This window comes from Dermacentor albipictus, chromosome 4 (assembly GCF_038994185.2).
Source record: "Dermacentor albipictus isolate Rhodes 1998 colony chromosome 4, USDA_Dalb.pri_finalv2, whole genome shotgun sequence".
Lineage (NCBI taxonomy): Eukaryota > Metazoa > Arthropoda > Arachnida > Ixodida > Ixodidae > Dermacentor > Dermacentor albipictus.
Window position 1 is genome coordinate 149,930,378 of NC_091824.1, and position 18,110 is coordinate 149,948,487.

An 18,110-nucleotide genomic window follows, 5' to 3' on the forward strand; every position below is an offset into this window, starting at 1 on the left:
CTTCACCCGTAGGTGCACATTGACAGCAATGTTTTTTGCTGAGGTCTGTATATGTCGGTTTCTGAGCTTGAGGTATTGGTTCTTCGTATGGCTGGGTTAGTATTGGCGAAAATTAAGCGTCTATAGAAGGTTATCTTTTGCTATCTCACTGCCATATTCAGTAAGTCCGACTACGTGCTGGGGAACAAGAGCTATGAGGTGAAGCGCACCTGCCTTTGTAATGCTACATTTTTTTCTCAATAAATTGGGAATTTATTATCAGTGCGCCCAGTTGAGAGATATATAGAAAGAGACAAAGTGCGAAAGAGAGCGAGAGATAGGAATATAGGAAGGCAGGGATGTTAACCAGTCTAGAGTAGGGAGAGAGGTAGGGAGGGAGGGAGGCTAGCAAGGTAGGAAGGTTAGCCAATGACGTGCCCGGTTGACCAACCTACACTTTGGGAGGGGGACAAGGTGAGCAGATCAGAGAAAAAAAATAATAGTTAGGAAATAATAAAAATAATAGTAATAGTCGCACAGGAATCTCCACGGTCACAAGCTTTCATACAATCCAGTGTCTTTCAAGAAGCACCGAAGGGCTTTTGTGGCTTTTTCCATGCAATAATGCATAGGCTATGGCCCAAGAAGAAATTCCTATTTTTTCTTACGGCAAAAAGCCACCAGTAACGAAAATGGTTCCCATGCCCCATGAAACCCACTGTCAATTTACGGGACATTATTCCCCACAATGTAACCTAATTTCGTTTCTTACGTTATTTTTCTTGACATGATTGTTACCGTGCAGTTTTAATCATCGCTTGCCTTTGAGCAAATCTGGCTTACATGCTGATATAGATAGAAGCAAGGCAGTGATCTAAATCACAGGAGGAACATACAAAAGTATGACACCGCTCTCCCTAATTTCTTGCTTGCATATCAGCAGCAGATTAAAATTTCTAAGTGCAGCCAGAAGAAAATTTGCTCATAAGAGCGTTAGACGTTTTCCATTTTCAGCGATAAAGTGGAAAGTTGTCTCTCTACTTTGAGAACTTCATGTTAGTACCATTCGGTGGCAAGTCCGACGAGAAAAGAAAAGAAAACGAGAAAGAAACGAGAAAGAAACGAGAAAGAAAAAAGAATGAGCGTATATAATTCGTTGGTGAAATTGGAGAGCAAAGTGCTCTAACCATTATTCCTTTGATGGGATATGTGTAGAAAGTACTTTTTCATTCTATTATTATCTAAACAAATAACCAGAGCGAGAAATAGACCGTTACTGGCTGCAGAAGAAAACGTTCAAGAACAAACAAAATTCGAAATAAAGCTAGCTACTCTGATGGAGGAAAGATGAACAAAAATACGTAAATGATTTTGAACTTCGAAATTCGTCGCTTTCAGCTGGCACTGGCAAATGACTTCGCAGCTCGACGCGTTTGCAGACTTTGCAAGCTCGCATGCGATGTTTTCAACTCGACTGCTCAACTGTGGTGTCCCCTTTCGCAAACATTCCTACTCTCTGGGTCTCAAATTTTGCCATTTTTTCATTTGCACATCAGCTGCCAAGAATTCCAAATTTTCTTGACTCGAGCCTTTCTTGACTCTATGAAGTTACAATTGGCAGCCTTTTTCTCTTTATGTTGCAGGAGTCATGTGGTGATGCATGGCGTTGTTCTTGCAAGGGTTTGCATTCTGTGGTGTTGTTATATTTCGAATTCCTATATGCTAGCGTTGTGCCTTGTCCCTGAGCTCCCGTAGTGCAACACACGTGTTATACGTATTATACCATGAGTGTATACGTGTCACAGTGTGGTAGATACATGTAAATTGCTTCTACAGATTTTATCGCAGTCCATGTGACATTTAGTGCCGTTTGAAATAAAATCACCCAGACTGGCATGACTATCCTATGGTTTCAGGCTACAGGGACATTACCTTTCAATTTGGAAATGTTCACCCATTTGCCGGCTACCGTGTTAAATATGTATGGGTATGTCCTTTAGGTATGCAGATATAGCAGACACTAATTGATTACCGCGGAATACTTCCCATTAATGCATATATAATTACAATGAGCTCACGTATTCGACATTTGTTGCGAATTTTGCGCAAACTTTAGAGATTGTGATAGCTTTGAAATGTGAGTAGCAGCATTGGTCGAGTTCTTCTACCTAAGCAATCCTCGACTTAGTCAGTATGTAGTTTGTTGCTGTCACCCGCCGTGGTTGCTCAGTGGTTATGGTGTTAGGCTGCTGAGCACGAAGTCGCGGTATCGAATCCCGGCCACGGCGGCCGCATTTCTATGGGGGCGAAATGCGAAAACACCCGTGTACTTAGATTTAGGTGCACGTTAAAGAACCCCAGGTGGTCGAAATTTCCGGAGTCCCTCAGTACGGCGTGCCTCATAATCAGAAAGTGGTTTTGGCACGTAAAACCCCATAATTAGTTTGTTGCTGTCCTTTATGGAGTTATGACTGAACAATATTATAAACGGATTTGGAAGTGCACTTGCGTCTACATTTTTAATGATTCCAACGGGTATTCTCAATATCAGTCAGTCAAGAACTTTATTGAGGTCCTGAGGGGTCTAAGCCGTTGGAGATCGCATGCGGCGAGCTCCTTGGGCCGAAACCGTAGGCGACGCCCAAGTCGGGACGGGAACGTGGTGACGCTCCGCCAGTTCTTGGGCCCTCTGGACGGCCTTGAATTGCAGTTTGAGGTCCGGGCTTTTGAGGGCTTCTTCCCATTCGGGCTCACTGGAGAGAGGGCCCTCTGGTAACGCGGTACATTGCCAAAGCATGTGCGAGAGTGAGCAGTAGGGTTCTGGGCAGTCTGGGCAATTTGCCGGGATTTCTGAATTGTAGTGGCTTAATAGGCCTCGTGACGGATACGAGTCCGTTTGCAGCATTCGAAACGCGGCCGCCTGCGCGCGCTCGAGTTTGGCGTGCGGGAGCGGGTATTTCATTCTGCCTTTCCGATAGTGTGAGGTGATTTCTTGGTATGTGAGTAGCGGGTCATTAAACTGAATGTCCAGCCCCTCGGAGGCCGTGGGACCGTCGCGGCGGGCAAGTTCTCAATAGGCAAGAAATTATTTTTTTTGCTAGCGCAATCACGTTGCACCTAAGACTGTGCCGCGCCGACACCTGAAAAAAAAAAAAGTTACGGACGTTTCATTACGTCGTTCTAAGAAGGTAATACAGAATGACGTGCAAAAGTAAATAACTGATGTTGCACTACAAGTACAAGTACTCCAAACCACGCTCGCAGAAATACATTGATATTTGAGCCGACGATTAGACAGATTCCCGAATGAAAACTTCTTCAAGGAAAGACAGAGAGAGGGACAGAGAAAAGAAGGCAGGGATGTTAACCAGTCAACATTCTGGTGGCTACCCTACGCCTAGGGAAAGGAGAATAGAAAGGAGGGAGAGGGATATTTTTTCAAAACAAGTGACGAATCTGGTTTGACGCCGGCATGATAACAACGCATGTTCTTGTTGAGAAGAGTCAGCTATCTGTTTCATGCATCAATCACACTAGCGCAGGGGCTACAACGTTGCGCTGCGTAGCTACAGGTCGCGGGTTCGATTCCAGAAGATGGGGGCGGATAGCAACAACACTCTTGTACTCAGATTTAGGGGCAGGTCAAAACACCTCAGGCGGTCAAAATTAATCCGGACTCCCCCAAAACTGCATGCCTCATGATCGGGTCGTGCTTTTGGCGCGTAAAATATCAGGGACAAACTTCTTTTAATTATTGATTTGGCATTGTGTTCCACGCCTTCTCGCTTGTATCATGTGTATTTCATGTATTTTACTTGTGTGCGATCACAAGTCACAATTAATTATTGCGAAATAAATTTAGTTTCTTCTCTGTCCACACTGAGTATTAATGCGAAAGAATTATATGTCCCATTACGCGAAAATCCGGCGTCGTCATCAGCGGCCTGACCGAACGATAGTACCGAAAGTGGCCGACTGTGCAAAAATTAAAAACCCGTAAAAATGCTTGGATTGAGTTCAGAGTTCTCAGGCAGGTTCCTGTAAACGAAGTAAAGAAATACTATGGGAAACAAAATTTGCTACATTTCGGTCTGGGTAGGAATCGAATCCGGGCCTCCGGGATACGAGGCCAGCACGCTTCCCCGACGCCGCGGCGACTCCACGGTTTTGACTGACTAAAGGTGTGTCCTAGTGCGTGCGTCATCGGGTACGTTACGGCGCAGCCAATGGGGAGGAGGTGGCGCCACGTCATGAGCGTATGAAATGAGCGCGCTGCGTCCCGCGCGTCACCTGCTCTTCGGATTTCATCGAGGTTGTCTCTACTGTGTTGGACTGTGAAGCGTCTGCCTCAGCGACAGCCGTGACACGTCGTCGCTCACGGAAGTATGTCTCAGAAGAAGAAGCAAGGGAACACAAAAATGACGCACGACGAATACGCAACCAAACGCACCGAATCAGCAGAAATAACTTGAATGCATGTAAAAAAAACCGACCGAAGAGATTTCACCAAACTGACTATACTGCTTTCGCATTCTCACACGTAAGAAGTCTTAAGTGTCTCCGCCGAATTTTTTATTGCCACATCTTTAGACACTGCTTCTTATTTCGTGTGACATTAGAGTATTTCCCTGTGTCACATTTTCCATCACATAATACTTTTAAATGGTTGAGAGCGAATTAATTAAAATTGTGTCTACTACCACCTGCACCAGTTTAAGGGCTGAAGGATATATGCTACGGCATCAAAGCCCAGCAAGCACAGCCGTCTATAATAGATGCCCCTAATCCATGCAGTATTATGTTCGTTTAACGCTAGTGCCGAGGTTACAAGACTTAAAACTTAATGAGGCCCTAAAAAACCGAGGACAGCCTGGGAGTGATTAATAAGAGAAGCTTTAAGTCGGCGCCGTCCACCAGACATTCGTGGAAATTCGCCCGAGTTCATTTGCCTAATGCGCCTGATAGAGGAGCGCTCTCGTCTCGGGAATCCTTCCACAACGAGACGTGTATTATAAGGCACACGAACAATAATAACATGTTTGGCGCCGAGGGAGGCGCCTTCGCAAAGTTTCGCGGCTGTCGTCTTCGCGGCTTTGCGCGTCTCGGCTGTCACGGAGGGCGTCTAGCTCGCGCGCCTCGCCTTTGATGGCTTCGCTTTGACGGTGGTCGCACGCTCATTAGGCGGTTATCACATGACGCGCGTACACTTACCGTGAGGTGGAATTCCCGTAATTAAATAGATCCGGGTTGATTTCCGAATCATTTGCTGTTATTCCTCATAGGGTCACGTGATAATCTTCAGAGCGGGAGCTGAACGCGCTGCTTTTGGAAACGCGCTCTGCTGATACAATGAAGATGTTTATATGGAAACGGAGTGGCGTGTGCTGCTTGCCCCGATAGAAATGCGATGTGTCTATCGTGAATAGCATCCATTATTTTCTTGCAATTTAACTGTAACATATCTTTGTCTCTGCATGAATATAAAAACACTTGGAATTTTATATATTAGACCTTTCTTTCTTTTGGGGGAGGGGAGGGGGGGGGGAAGCGGGGTGCGGGAAGTGGGAGTAGGGCGAGTTCCTGTCCATAGTAAACCGCATTTAGTTTCATCCTAACGAAACTGTAAGTACGGGGTGCCGCCTATCAGAAGAAATTTGTTACACGTCACTGCTGGGACCGTGAAAGCAAGAAAGCATCCAGTATACGGGGAAATGCGCACACGCAGCCCTATCAACTCAGCGGTTTCAGCTCCGTAGTCAGGCCTCCCACACCCGCTCTGGCGTGCTGCGACTGCGGAAGCAGATGCCGTGCTTTTTTTTTTTTATCGTGTCCGAATCAGTCAACGAAATCGTAGCTATATAGAAGGCGTTGCTTACGCTGAGCGGGCAGAATATGCGAGCCACGGCCAGACGCAAACGGTTGATTTACGCGACTGGCTAGCCAAGGCGCCCTTCACTTTCACCGGCTAGACGTATTTCTTCGGCGTGCCGCGGCCGCGAACAAACAAAACGGGTGGCTAGCACACCCCAGAAATCACGGCGCCTCCTGTGCCGGACATGACCGGACTGTACTCCTTGCTCTCCGAAGACCCCGCGCGCACATCCGGTCTTCCCGGAGTCTAGGAACACTGGCTGCGAAGGTTTCCAACGCACGCTCGTAGGAACAGACTCCGCGGCGCACTGCAACCCGTTTCTGGTGTTACGTGCAAAATGTTGGGCTCTGTTCTCTCCGCATGCTCACAGACTCAGGATCTCCGCGCACGCAGGACCTCGGTGGTAGTTGCCCACATCCTAATCAAATCTTTAGTGTGTAAAGGATAGAGCGGGCAGAAAAGGAAGTGCGGGAAATAGGGAGGCGCACTTGGCAACCTTGTTGGCTCACGCTGCAGGCGTGCCGTGAGCTGCGATTGAAAGCTGAGTACATTGTTTCTGCGGCTGCTAGACGCCGCATGCCAGAAATGTTCGCCGTATTGATTATTTGCGTGACATCTTCTTGTTCACCTTGACGACGGTCGTAAACTCGTTTTTGTGGCAGATTATTCTGTTTAGGAGAACAATATTTTTTTTACTTATAGTTTGCATCTTCTTCCTGGTGATTCGGGAGAGCGGATGTTCACGGCACATATGTCCCACAAGTCTCCCCAACCACCTTGAGCTTTCGCTTCTACTAACAGTAGTGTGTCGATTGTAACGCCTGCACAGTGTTACGTCTTTCTAGAAGGAGAGGATGGCTGCGTATTTCTTTCTGCTCATGAGTCCAGCAAAGCCTTGCAAATGAACTTTATATGTAAGGCCATGCGCGTAGACACCTAGTAGGCCATTTGCAGTGGCAGATACAAAATATTAGCGCGTGCTGTGACTCATGCGTGTCAGCCTGTATCGCGAAGCCATTGGCTCCGTTATGGGGTCAAATCCCGTTATGGAGACGGAAAGCAATTAGCTGTTTGTACAACGCAGACACGGACACAGCGGGTACAATACCATATAGGTGAGGAGATATAGCCATCTGAACCCGCCTTTTCAATCAAGTCACCTACTATAGCCCAAGCAGGCGTCATTTTACGAGCACCAGCTGGCACGAACGACGCTGAAAGCATTTATCACAGAGCCCATATGTGCGTTTTTTAGATTATGGTGCACATGTGGTGTGTCATGCACAACGCTGCTCGATAAGACTGTGCTAGTCTTTTCGAGTGGCTTTCGCTGTGGCATGCTATAAACAACAGAGACAGTTTTCGCTATATTACTCGCGTATTTGCATGCAACGATGTTCTGTCACGAGTGTAGAATACAGAGCATGAAGCGTTGCGATGTCACCACATCCGATATAGACTGTGACAAGCGACGTCTGTTCTCCCCGACATTGCTAAGCTTAATTTACGTGTTGGCGGTCCGTGCCTATGGGCTCTCTGGTGGTTTAGTGCGCTGGATAAATCGTTGGTGATGTCTTTGCTTCTGTCTGCTCTAGCCGTACATGGGTAGAGATATTCTAATCGTGGTACCTCTCGTCGACTTGATCAGATACAATGGGAGATAGTGCTAAATTGTCGCGGTTGGTATGCAGCATTTGTACATTTCGCGAAAGTTCAGTTATAGAAGGACGGAATAATAAACAGGAGTTTCTTTTCATCTAGCGTTAATGCGTGAATAGTGTGGCACCTCGCCTACGATAGCGAACAAACTTTTTACCTACTTACTGTCTTATGCGCTATGAGAAGCAGTACGCTGTGGTGTAATTCCAGAAAAAGAAAGTATGAGGTCTCGAACAAAAGTCTGAGCCTTCATAACTCCGCTCCGGCATGAAGGGGCCGCAAACACTTCATTTCGCAGTGGTGCACTCGGTTGCCAGTATCAGCGCTGATGGCGGTTTGCAGAGAATCCGCGTTATGTGATCAACGTCGGTCGTAGGGTTTAGGCAACAGGAACCAACACTCCCTTGGGCCTTCGTGGTTTGTAGGTCCGCTGATCTTAAGCTTCTCGGATGGCAGGCGAAAGTGTGACCAGACGATTTGCGCGACTGTTTATGTTGCTGAGTCATACTGTGCGCAAGGAATGGGAACCACTAATGATATTTTCTGCCGTGCTTTGGCGAATGGCCTTCCCCGCAAGGGTGTCTGCGTCAGCACGCGTTTGGTGTGTTGCAATACGACGCACAGGAAGGTTGGCCTCTCCCACATGTCGCCGCGCACGGCTTAGCCGTGTCTGGGAAAGGGGGATCGTGGGAGTTGAGCCGATGATGGGTGTTTGTACCACAGCCTCGCCTTGTAGGCTGCAGCTGCCATGCAATTTGTTTTCACAGCACGTGCCTGTGAGTCCTTAACCTCAAGGAACCTCTTGAGGCACTGGTGCTATGTTATAGGTTTTGTTATAGCATGTCTTCCTCAAGGACCTTTTATGCTCATAGCACATATCATTAGCCATTGTCATGATTTTAATACTCATATATTTTACGCAATTTATGACGGATTGTTTTAGGCCCTTATGTGTGTGCTGTGCTATGTGCTCTCTTTCTCTCTCCTCCCCATCTATCATCCCCCCCATCCCGCTCTCATGTGTAGGGTAGCAAACCGGCTGAGTTACACTGGTTAACCTCCCTGCCTTTCCTTCTCCGCTTTTTCCTTCCTTCCAATTGTCGTTCAATTCATTTCCTACAAAATAGAAGATTCGTTGCCATATGTCATGGCATTATTTGGTCTGGCCCCTACGCCATTAAACATCACACACATCATCATCATCATCATCATCATCATCATCATCGTCGTCGTCGTCTTCGTCGTCGTCGTCGTCGTCGTCGTCGTCGTCGTCATCATCATCATCATCATCATCATCATAGGAGAATGGCCTTGCATGATCCTGTGTCTCACGAAAAATGATGAGGATGCAGCTGTGGAAGCTTCTGAAAGTTTGGAGTGATGGAACAGAAGGAAACGCGTCAGCCTTTATAGACCCCAAAATAAGTGGTTCTAATCGGTTCTAATAGTCTCACTGTAGTCTGCTGTATGCGGTAGGCGCGGTTGAAAGCATGGCAAAACTCTATACTTCCTTCTTAAGTAGCGTCATATTTCTGTCGTATTTCCATTGCTAAAGAAATTGCTAAGTTACCTACCAAAAATGTTCTTTGTTGGCCCCTATGGAAGGAGCATTCACTACACATCAAAAGATGTGTAGATTTGTATGTCTAAACTTCATAATTGAATTAAATAATGAAGCTGGAAAACTACTGGACAGTGTCATTCAACAAATCAATGCACTAGCGCATGTGTTTTACTTGCTGATAAATTTCCTTTTTTTTCACGCAGTTTGAACATTTGCATGTACGAATATAAGCTTTTCTGAGGGATGTATATGTTGTACAAAAGGACGTCTACATGGCTATGCGTCATAAGGAAAACGCTTTCAGCCTCCATTGTCTTTGCTCTTTGTGCTTGTTTTTCTGTTTTGTTTTTGCTCTTTCTTGGCCTCTCTTATTGGACATCGCTTATGGCTGACATTTCATAACGCACATAATATCTAATTGACATACATAAGAAAACAATAGAACGCAAGCCCCTCACCCCCGCACACAAATACATGCGACCACATCTTGATTCTTCTTTTTTTCTTACGTAGACACATCAGTGCTCTCGCAGCCAGATAGGCTAAACAACGGGTTTATAGCCAGTGCAGGCGCCCACACCGGACGCGCTGAGAGGTTTCTAGAATCTCAGCACCAGTGTAAGAAGAAGTGGTTGTGTGGAGGAGGCGTTGGGCGGGTATTGACAACGCCGTCTAGCATTGTAAATCGAACGCTTGATCGAAATGTTGTTGATGGCCGTGAACAATTTCTTGGCAAAAGCGACATGGGAACCGGGTACGCAGTGCCCTTTTGCCGACTGCATATGGCTCTGTAGAGGCTGAACGCCAGAAATAAATTATCCTGCCCTATAGCTCAAGGAAAATGTCGCTTCAGAAAGTCGCACATAAGAAAAACTATGGGACGTAGAACAGTAGCCAACGTCCTGTCATATGTGTTGTGTCTTTTGCAGCGCTTTCTTTTTCTAAATGGAAACCGACTAATGAAGGGCCTTGAAGAAATGCGAAAGTGAAGCTAACAGACTGAAGGACAGAGTATGTCACCGACCTGCGTAATCCTAAATCGATCCTAGAAGCTGTATGCCTGCCACTGTATTTTTGTGTTGCTCTCCTATATTACACTCGGTGTTACGGTGCAGCTGCGTTTCCTGCTCCGCTATTGAAACTCGAACTCCTTTAAGCTTCCAATCTATTTTCTAAGTTACAATTTTTTTTATTTGTGTTAAACCAACGTACTCCAAACGCATATAAGAGTTCGAATCAAGGACTAACTGACCTTGAGCAACCCTCCCGATGTATTAGTGACCATCTGCTGTCACGAAACATTTTGTGTTAATAAAATATCTTCAGTACTCGAAGAACAAAATAGTTAATGGTAGTCCCATGATAGTCTCGAAGTCGCCCGCGCTCGTTTTGAGGCGAGGTAGAAACGTGATTGCTGTTGTTCACTTCTAGCCATCGATAGCTAGTGTAAGTTGGATTGCCATGGACAGTCCGTACGCAAAGGTTTAGTCAAAATTAGGGGAAGGACCGAATGTGCGCTTGAAAGGGTTGTATATCGTTCCCTGTGCTATAGAATGTCTTGTAACGCGTAAGCAAAATCGATTTTTACGCACAATTGTGCTTTATAGTGATATTAAACAGGCACTATGTTTGTTTAACGGTGCCCCATGTAAGCCAATAAACCTCCTTGAGTGGCCTAGCGTGCGAAAAATTCGGTTCCCCCCTGTTCTGGAGGAGTAAGCGAGCGGGTTAGGTAAGCGTAAAGTCTCTGCGGTGACAAAGTCCACTGTTGTGAAAGCTGTGATCGTTTGTCGCAAATCATCAAGAATCGATTGACCTCCGTGCTCTGCAAAAACAAAACACCCTTATTCTTCCAATCGCAAGTGGAGGTCAGGTCTTCCAGTCTCCTCTGGCCTATAGATTTATGAGTGCAGTTTTACCGTGACATTTCCTTGGTTCCTTAGTGCTCTTCCGTGTCGTCATGGATTTCCGGTAGTGTGTTGTATTTTCTATAGTTTCGAAGCTTACGGTCATTCTTCGTGCGAGTGCTGAAAAGCTAGCGCGTTTCAACTAACACTTTTCGCACTGACGCCAGTGTGCGACGCATTACCCTGCCCCGGGGGAGACGGGCGAGACGATTTATTGATGCCTCGCCTTAAGCGGATCGCGCCGGTTTCGCGAGAATGCCTGTCTCTGAGAAAAGTTCGCATTTCCTCTGTTTGGCAGGCTTATCGGCCCAGTGTGCTCTCTCCTATTCCGTCTCCCAGTGTACTGCTATTTTGTTTTTCTGGCAAGATTTTGTCAGCCGTTTGAGAGCTTGAGTCTCAGCAGTCAAGATGGACGAGCAGCTGTGGACCTCGACTAAAGGGATTGTGGGCTTCGTGTCAGGGGTGTCCCTAGGTTCCCGTATTTCTTTAGTTTGGGCGCTTGGCTGCGCCCTTTCATTTTGTGTCTTTATTCGAGTGCAGCGAGCTTCCAAGACTAAAATTACTTACTTAAAAAAGGAATATATTCTAGGAATTTAGTTTCTGTGGATTTCATTCCCTGTAAAACTATGAAGCTTATCGCAAATTTGCCCACACTTTTTATTACTTCTACTATTATGTTTTAAAATAAAGTCATCTTCCCTTACTCGTTACTGGGATTCATTGGCGCGTGGCTTACGATCGTTTAGGTGAGAGAAAGAGGGAGAAACATTTAATTCGATATTAAAAAAAAATAAACAAACACTTGTGGGACCGGCCGCCATAGGCTAATGAGGTTACAATACAAGTGAAGCTTGATGTCCTAAATATGACTGACAATCATTTTCATGTCTTAGAGCATAGATTAGATTTCACATTGTTTCTAATCGGTATTTCGCTAACGTAAGATGATTTATTTTTATTTGTAGTTACAACGAAAGCACGCAAGTATAAAAGAGCGTTTAGGTATATGACGTGAAAACAGCAGAGATTTTACAGGGAAGCTTCTTATGGCTAGGGTTCCGTAGATTTTCTTCTCCGTGTGAAAAAGCCGTGGGCTGATGCCGAAGATAACGAAATACCGGACCGATCCGCGGCGTAGGTGAAGCGTTCTTCAAGCGTTCCGCCAACTTGCAAAAATAAGCTTAATATCTTGAGTCCAAGTAGAACCCATATCATTTATTAAGCTGACTAGAACAGATACTGCACTTTGACCCGCGTCGGCCATGTCTTCGCTCGCAGCGCCTTCTCTTCGTCGTTGTTCCGAGGGCTTGCGCATCTAGTTTCCTTTCCTTCCGCTCTCCCGTAGTGGCGGTCCCGTCGGAACGTCAGGCGTGTCCACTTTCCTTCGGCTCCTCGGGCGGCGATCCCGTCATCAACGCCAATGTTATAAAAAATCGAAAACCTCTGCGTCGTAGGCTACATGGCTTCGCTGGTCATCAACCTTCACAGAGTGGAATGGCTCATGATTTTGCTTTAAAGAGATGAGCTATGAGATTTACTTGTAAGCCCACTCACGATCTCTATCCCGAATGCCGTGGCACGTAACGAATGTGATTGACACGCCGCAGTGGCACATGTCATTTACCTTCGGAGCGGAAAATTTCTTCGATGTGGCCGGCTTGAAGACATGCAATAAGCCCAGTTTCGCTTAGGTTTGTCGTCCTTTTAGATGAGCCGCTGACTTAAGCAAAGCATCATATTTTCGACGTGGTAACGATATGAGGGCCAAATAATAATAATAATAATAATAATAATAATAATAATAATAATAATAATAATAATAATAATAATAATAATAGCGAAGTGAAACTGCACGCAGCCAACTCAGGCCCCTTCATGCGCGAGTGAATCATGGGATGCAAATCACTCTGGCCCGGCGCTTTCGGTGCGCGCTTACGCAAGTCGTGTGCCTACTCTGTAGGTCGCAATAGCGTTGGCCGCGTTGAGCCGAGATGAGCGCTGACGCGAGGGTTCTTGGGATTTCCAGACATGGGGACGTGCGAGGCTTCCCGAGGAGGATGTAGGGAAGTGTCTTACATCGACCTGTTCCTTCCCGTGTGTCACCTTCATAATTAAACGTGGGTAGAACGGGGTCGTGGAAGTCGAACTAGCCGTGTTTTCATCGGTGCAGTTTAGTTTCCTAGTTTGCTGTTGGTAAATAAATGCGCAAACTGTGCAGATAAGAAGCGTCAAGGATACCCCTTGCTGCCGCTTTCTTTAATGTTGCCTTTTGTTTTTATTGTTATTACGCACCATGGTTATATTCTTTCTCTAATTGTGCGATGTGCCGCATCGCGTTTCAAAGCTGGAGAGTGCCAGCCGTAAGAAATGGCCACGACGGGTGTACAGATGTTTTAAACAGGAGGGCTTGGCCGTTGACACGTCGTCCAGCCGGCAGCCAGCAAAATGCGATGAATCGAGTGCGCTCTCTTGGTAAACAGCGGCTCAAAAATGATAGATTCTATCAAAAGGCGCAAGCAACGAAGAGGCGAGGTACTCGCAGCTGTGTGACGCCCCTAGAAATACGTCTTCTGAGAAAAATACTAAAGAAACTTGGTTTTAATTTTAGTGGCTTAAATTTACGATAAACATATCTGTCATTATGCATGATGGGGTCCCTGATCATCTCTTGGAGAATGGTTATGGGTACTGCGAGTACCATTTGCGTTCTTCACGAGATGTTAATTTCGGTGCACTTGCACAGATGCTGCGCCTTCCGGCGCAGCGTCTGTGCAACTGCACCTTATCAGTGCAACTGTGCATCTGTACATCCGTGCATCTGCGCAACTGCGCCTGCGCCTATGCAACAGCACTGATGCTGCGCCTTCCGGCACAGCATCACTGCTGAAGACGACAGCACTGTAAAGTTTAGTTTCATGCTGCCAGTAACGTTCTGCCACTGCCTCTGCTGCTTTTCACGACTTTTTCATCATTGCTATAGTTCCGTCCATGCTTTCCTTTTCGAGTCATGTATCTTTTAATGCGCAGGCCTTAAAGAGGCACGTCTTTCTAATGCAGAATAACATAGCTTTTTTTTCAGTGATGTGTGAGAAAAAGAAATGTCAGTAAGGGAGCTTGATTGTAGTACATGACGATGCCTTTTTAGGAGTGACATGCACTGTTTGTAGAATCTCGCTATCGTATAGCCTTCATTTATTTGTAGCGATAATATAAAGAAGCTGCCATATGCCTTAAACTACGGTCACTTTCATGTGTTTTTCCGGCTTTCGATGGGACCGTCCTAGCCGTACCGAAAGTGTCTCAAATCATTTTGCTGATTAGTTTATGGCAGCAATAGAATAACTAAGTATGAACTATAAGAAAGGAGAACATTACTTAATGCAAATACACACATTGTGGTGATCGTCGGGTCCCCCCGATTCAACCACCCTGTCAGTGGGTCAACCTTGATTCGGGTGGCAATGAGAAATTAACTTGAGCGTCCATCTAAATTTGCTTTCGTTTCACTATGCTGTGATTGCGAAACTTGTTGCTTACTGCATAGATCTCAAAGCACGTTCACAGAACGCCTTTCGGCATCAATGATGAGCTTAGCTTTCTGCTAGTTTGCAGTTTCCTAAGGAAGCCGCCTCTGTGTGGCTGTTATTAACTTCAGTCGATGATGATTAATTGCATGTAGACAGGTATTGCTACACCTTTACCTCATTTAGGACAGTTTGCCATTTGTGGACGCCTGACCGTTAGCAATAGTGGTGTGTTTTCTCATTGCAAAACAATTGGACTTCTTTATTTCTAAATTCCAGGACTCCTAAGCACTTCTTATTAGTTGCGAATGCGAAAGCACTAGTGTCCGATTGAACGCCGCTGAGCTGTTCTTCGAGTTACGAACTCCTCGCGGTCAAGCAAGTGCGTCGGGACGCTTGGCCCGTTTCGATTTCGCCTTACCGAGGCGCAATTAGAATGCAGGCGAGAACGTGCGCGGATAAGAAACGCGCAGATAAAACAGGCTTCCGAGAGCGAGGGGATTCGGTGTCGCGGCGGTGCCCTCTCCCTTCACGCAAAACCTGGCGCGCTATGGAAGCAACATGTGTTCCCTCTCACCGACTCGCGTCCGTCGAGGCGCGCTCGCGCTATGACGTAGAAGCCAATGGCAATGGGAGCTTAGGTGCTGTTTCGCTGCTGCAGGTGACAGACGCGAGCCTTTTACGCGCAATTGACTATTGCAGGCTTTAGCATCAATAATATTTTGCCCTTAGCGTCTCTTTCGCTGATGCGCGCATGGTAAAAATATCCATACTTGCTCGGGGGCTCCTAGCCCTAGCCACGTGCCTCTGTGCAAGTCCTTATCTCCGTTGCCTTGCACAACGCACATACCACATGGTTCGCGCATGATGCAAGCACGCGTACATTTGCTGCGCGCTCTGCTGCTTTCGATCGTCGCCGACAGCCATGTATTTATTCTTGTGAGGAGATGCCTTGAAGACGGTTAATTGAAAACGTTCGTCCTGTCTGCCATCATCGTGTCGTCTCGCTTTCTCGCTAAACAGGCGCAGCGAATGAAAAGGACGAACGAAAAGAAGCGCCAACGAATGAATTTACAACTGCACAGAACGAGAAAGCAGGATGATGTCGCGGCGATGTAGCCCTCGCGCCACAATGTCCTTTCCTTGTGGTTGCATTGCCACACTGCAGCGCAACGCAACCAGGCAAAGTGTGTCTGTTGCCTTTGCCCAACTTCAACCCCGTGTCAGACTTCTTTTATTTTCTTCAATTTCGCGATGTTGTTGTGGCTGTCCATGGAGCGTCCCAGCGTTGCTCTGTTCTTTACCTCTCTTTTGCTGTTCTTTTTTCTATTTCGGTGCACGGAGCGACGACTAATCACCGGCGCCCGGTCGGCGGGAGCCTGTCGCTCGCTTTACTTCATCGCCGCGCCGCGCGCTCGCCGAAAGTGCGCGCGGGATTGAAACAGGGTTAATGAAAGCAATTAGTGGAAACGCCGTCCTCGTCCATTTGGCCGCAGCCGTTCTCTGTGAGCGCCGCATGCCTCCCAGTGTGGTGGCGTCTCGATGTTTGTTTATTCTCGTGTGCGTCGCGATGGGTAGCGTACAAGCGGGACGCATTAGCGAGCGAGCCCCCGTCGGCTGTTCTCCAACGTCGACCGTCGCACACCTTTCATGTCTGTTTTGTTTGTTGCCTTCGTGTCCATGGGTGGCCGCTGCTGAGCAAAGCAATATATAGTTGTTTAGGCTAGAAATGAGGGAGGTCGACAGTGACAATTGAGAACGTGAATGGGTGACCCTGTCGGTGGTGGTTTGGTTTTTTGCGTGGTGGTTAGGAACTTTGCTTAAGCTAAACTACCTTCAAATTGCTGCGTACTGGTAAAACAGCAAAAAACAGGTAAAATGGGAACGACAACTGCCTTTGAACGAGAAGGGTGTTGCGCACAAGAAGTCAAATGTTCTGCCTCGTTTACCAAACACGTCCACTGCTCTCTACGTTTCCTTCGTTTTAAAGCGTTTTCAGCTCAGAATTCGACATGTGATGTCCTTGAACATTATGCGTCAGCCATTCATAACTAAATTTGCTTATGTAGTTTGCATCGGTTTCTGTTGTTTGTGCGTTGTCCAGCTGTTTACTGGCACAAATAATAGGCCAGGTCGGATGGCCGCCACAGCAATATTACAGCGAAGCTGTATACCTCTGCAGTCCAAGGAAATTTTCGTGTCGTTATTGGAAGCAAAAACTCTCCATACACGGGCCGATCCCGAAGATAGTGCAATGCCGGGCCGACTCGCGGCGGAGGTGCGGTTAGCCATTAAAGGGCCCACATACACACTTCGCTGGTCATCCTTGTTCACAGAGTGGAAGGGCACTGAGTTTTTTTAGAAAGCCATGGCGCAAATCAGTTTCTTTTCTTCTTTATTTTTTTGTCATATCCCTGTAAGTCAAATTTGATTTATTCACGAACTAGGACGCCATGTACCTTGTTGCGCCAAACTACCTTGTTGTCTGTGTGATACTGATGGCACATGTGAAAATTTTCGCGCAACTGCCCGCGAAGTGATATTCAAGTACGGTCGGCAAGGACCGACAGAAGGCTGCACTCATGTATCTGTACACGTGTATCTTGGCACACACGGCTAGTCAACATAGCGTAGCGAATAGGCGATTCATATTCGCGGTATCTCGCGAAAACATCATGACATTCAGCTGCTTGTAACGGTGGGACATAGGTGCAGATGCTCTATCGGGTGTGCGAACAAATTTCAACCATGGAAGATCAGAATTCTGCTGAATATAGGTAATTGATATCTTATGCTTTCCGGCCAGTATCACTTGTAGCTGTATATCTCACAGATTGGAGTTGCACAGCATAGCGGAGAACAATTAACTTGTGAGATACGAAACGTTTGGTAAAGAAACCCTACAAAGAAAGACAACTACAAACCCTATATGGTTACGACTAGGGTGTCCCTGCAGAAGTACACGCTAAACGTAGTGATAGAATCCATCGTTACGCGCACACATTCACAAGCGCAAAACAGATATATCGAAAGAGGAAGAGCAAAATAACGGTTTCAATGAAAGCTAAAGAAATAAGCCCGGCTACATCCAAGACTTGCTATTATTGGTGGAGATGATCGAGTTGACCCCTTCCTGTTCTGCAGGGCTTAAGCTTTCACTTGGGTTAGTACCGTGCTGTTTGCTTTGTAGTATAAGCCGGAAGCCGATTGTTAAGGCATTTGCTAACCATTCGTCATTGCTTAGGAAAAGGCTTTATGACGGCACGAGTCAACTTTGCTCGCAGTCTTATGAGTATTTTATAGATTACGTGGGCGAAAAGTGTTAACTGATGAACGACTTCCGGGGTATCAGTGCTTGAAGATTGCCTTCGGATGTGCAGTTCTTGAAAATCACCTTCCCATGTGAAATCAAGTTCATAAAGCTGCATTTCCATGCCCGCATCAGACATTATTTGAGCTATGCGCGCTCCTATTTCGGAACCAACAAATACCGTCCGGATTACTAAGTCTCCACTTCCTAATAGAAGAAAAGGCTAATCGACGTATCGAGTACGAGGCATAGAATGCTTACTTCAAGCAGTGGGCTGCGATCCTTTAAAAACAAG

At 46.4% G+C, this 18,110-nt stretch overlaps 1 protein-coding gene and 1 pseudogene across 2 annotated transcripts in view; one reads left to right on the forward strand and one right to left on the reverse strand.

Annotated features, from left to right (window-relative positions):
* LOC135909774 (kin of IRRE-like protein 2) overlaps positions 1 to 18,110 on the forward strand; it is a 362,492-nt gene that overhangs the window by 255,547 nt on the left and 88,835 nt on the right. The gene's annotated exons all lie outside the window — the stretch shown is intronic.
* Positions 12,066 to 12,245, reverse strand: LOC135909801 (U2 spliceosomal RNA; annotated as a pseudogene).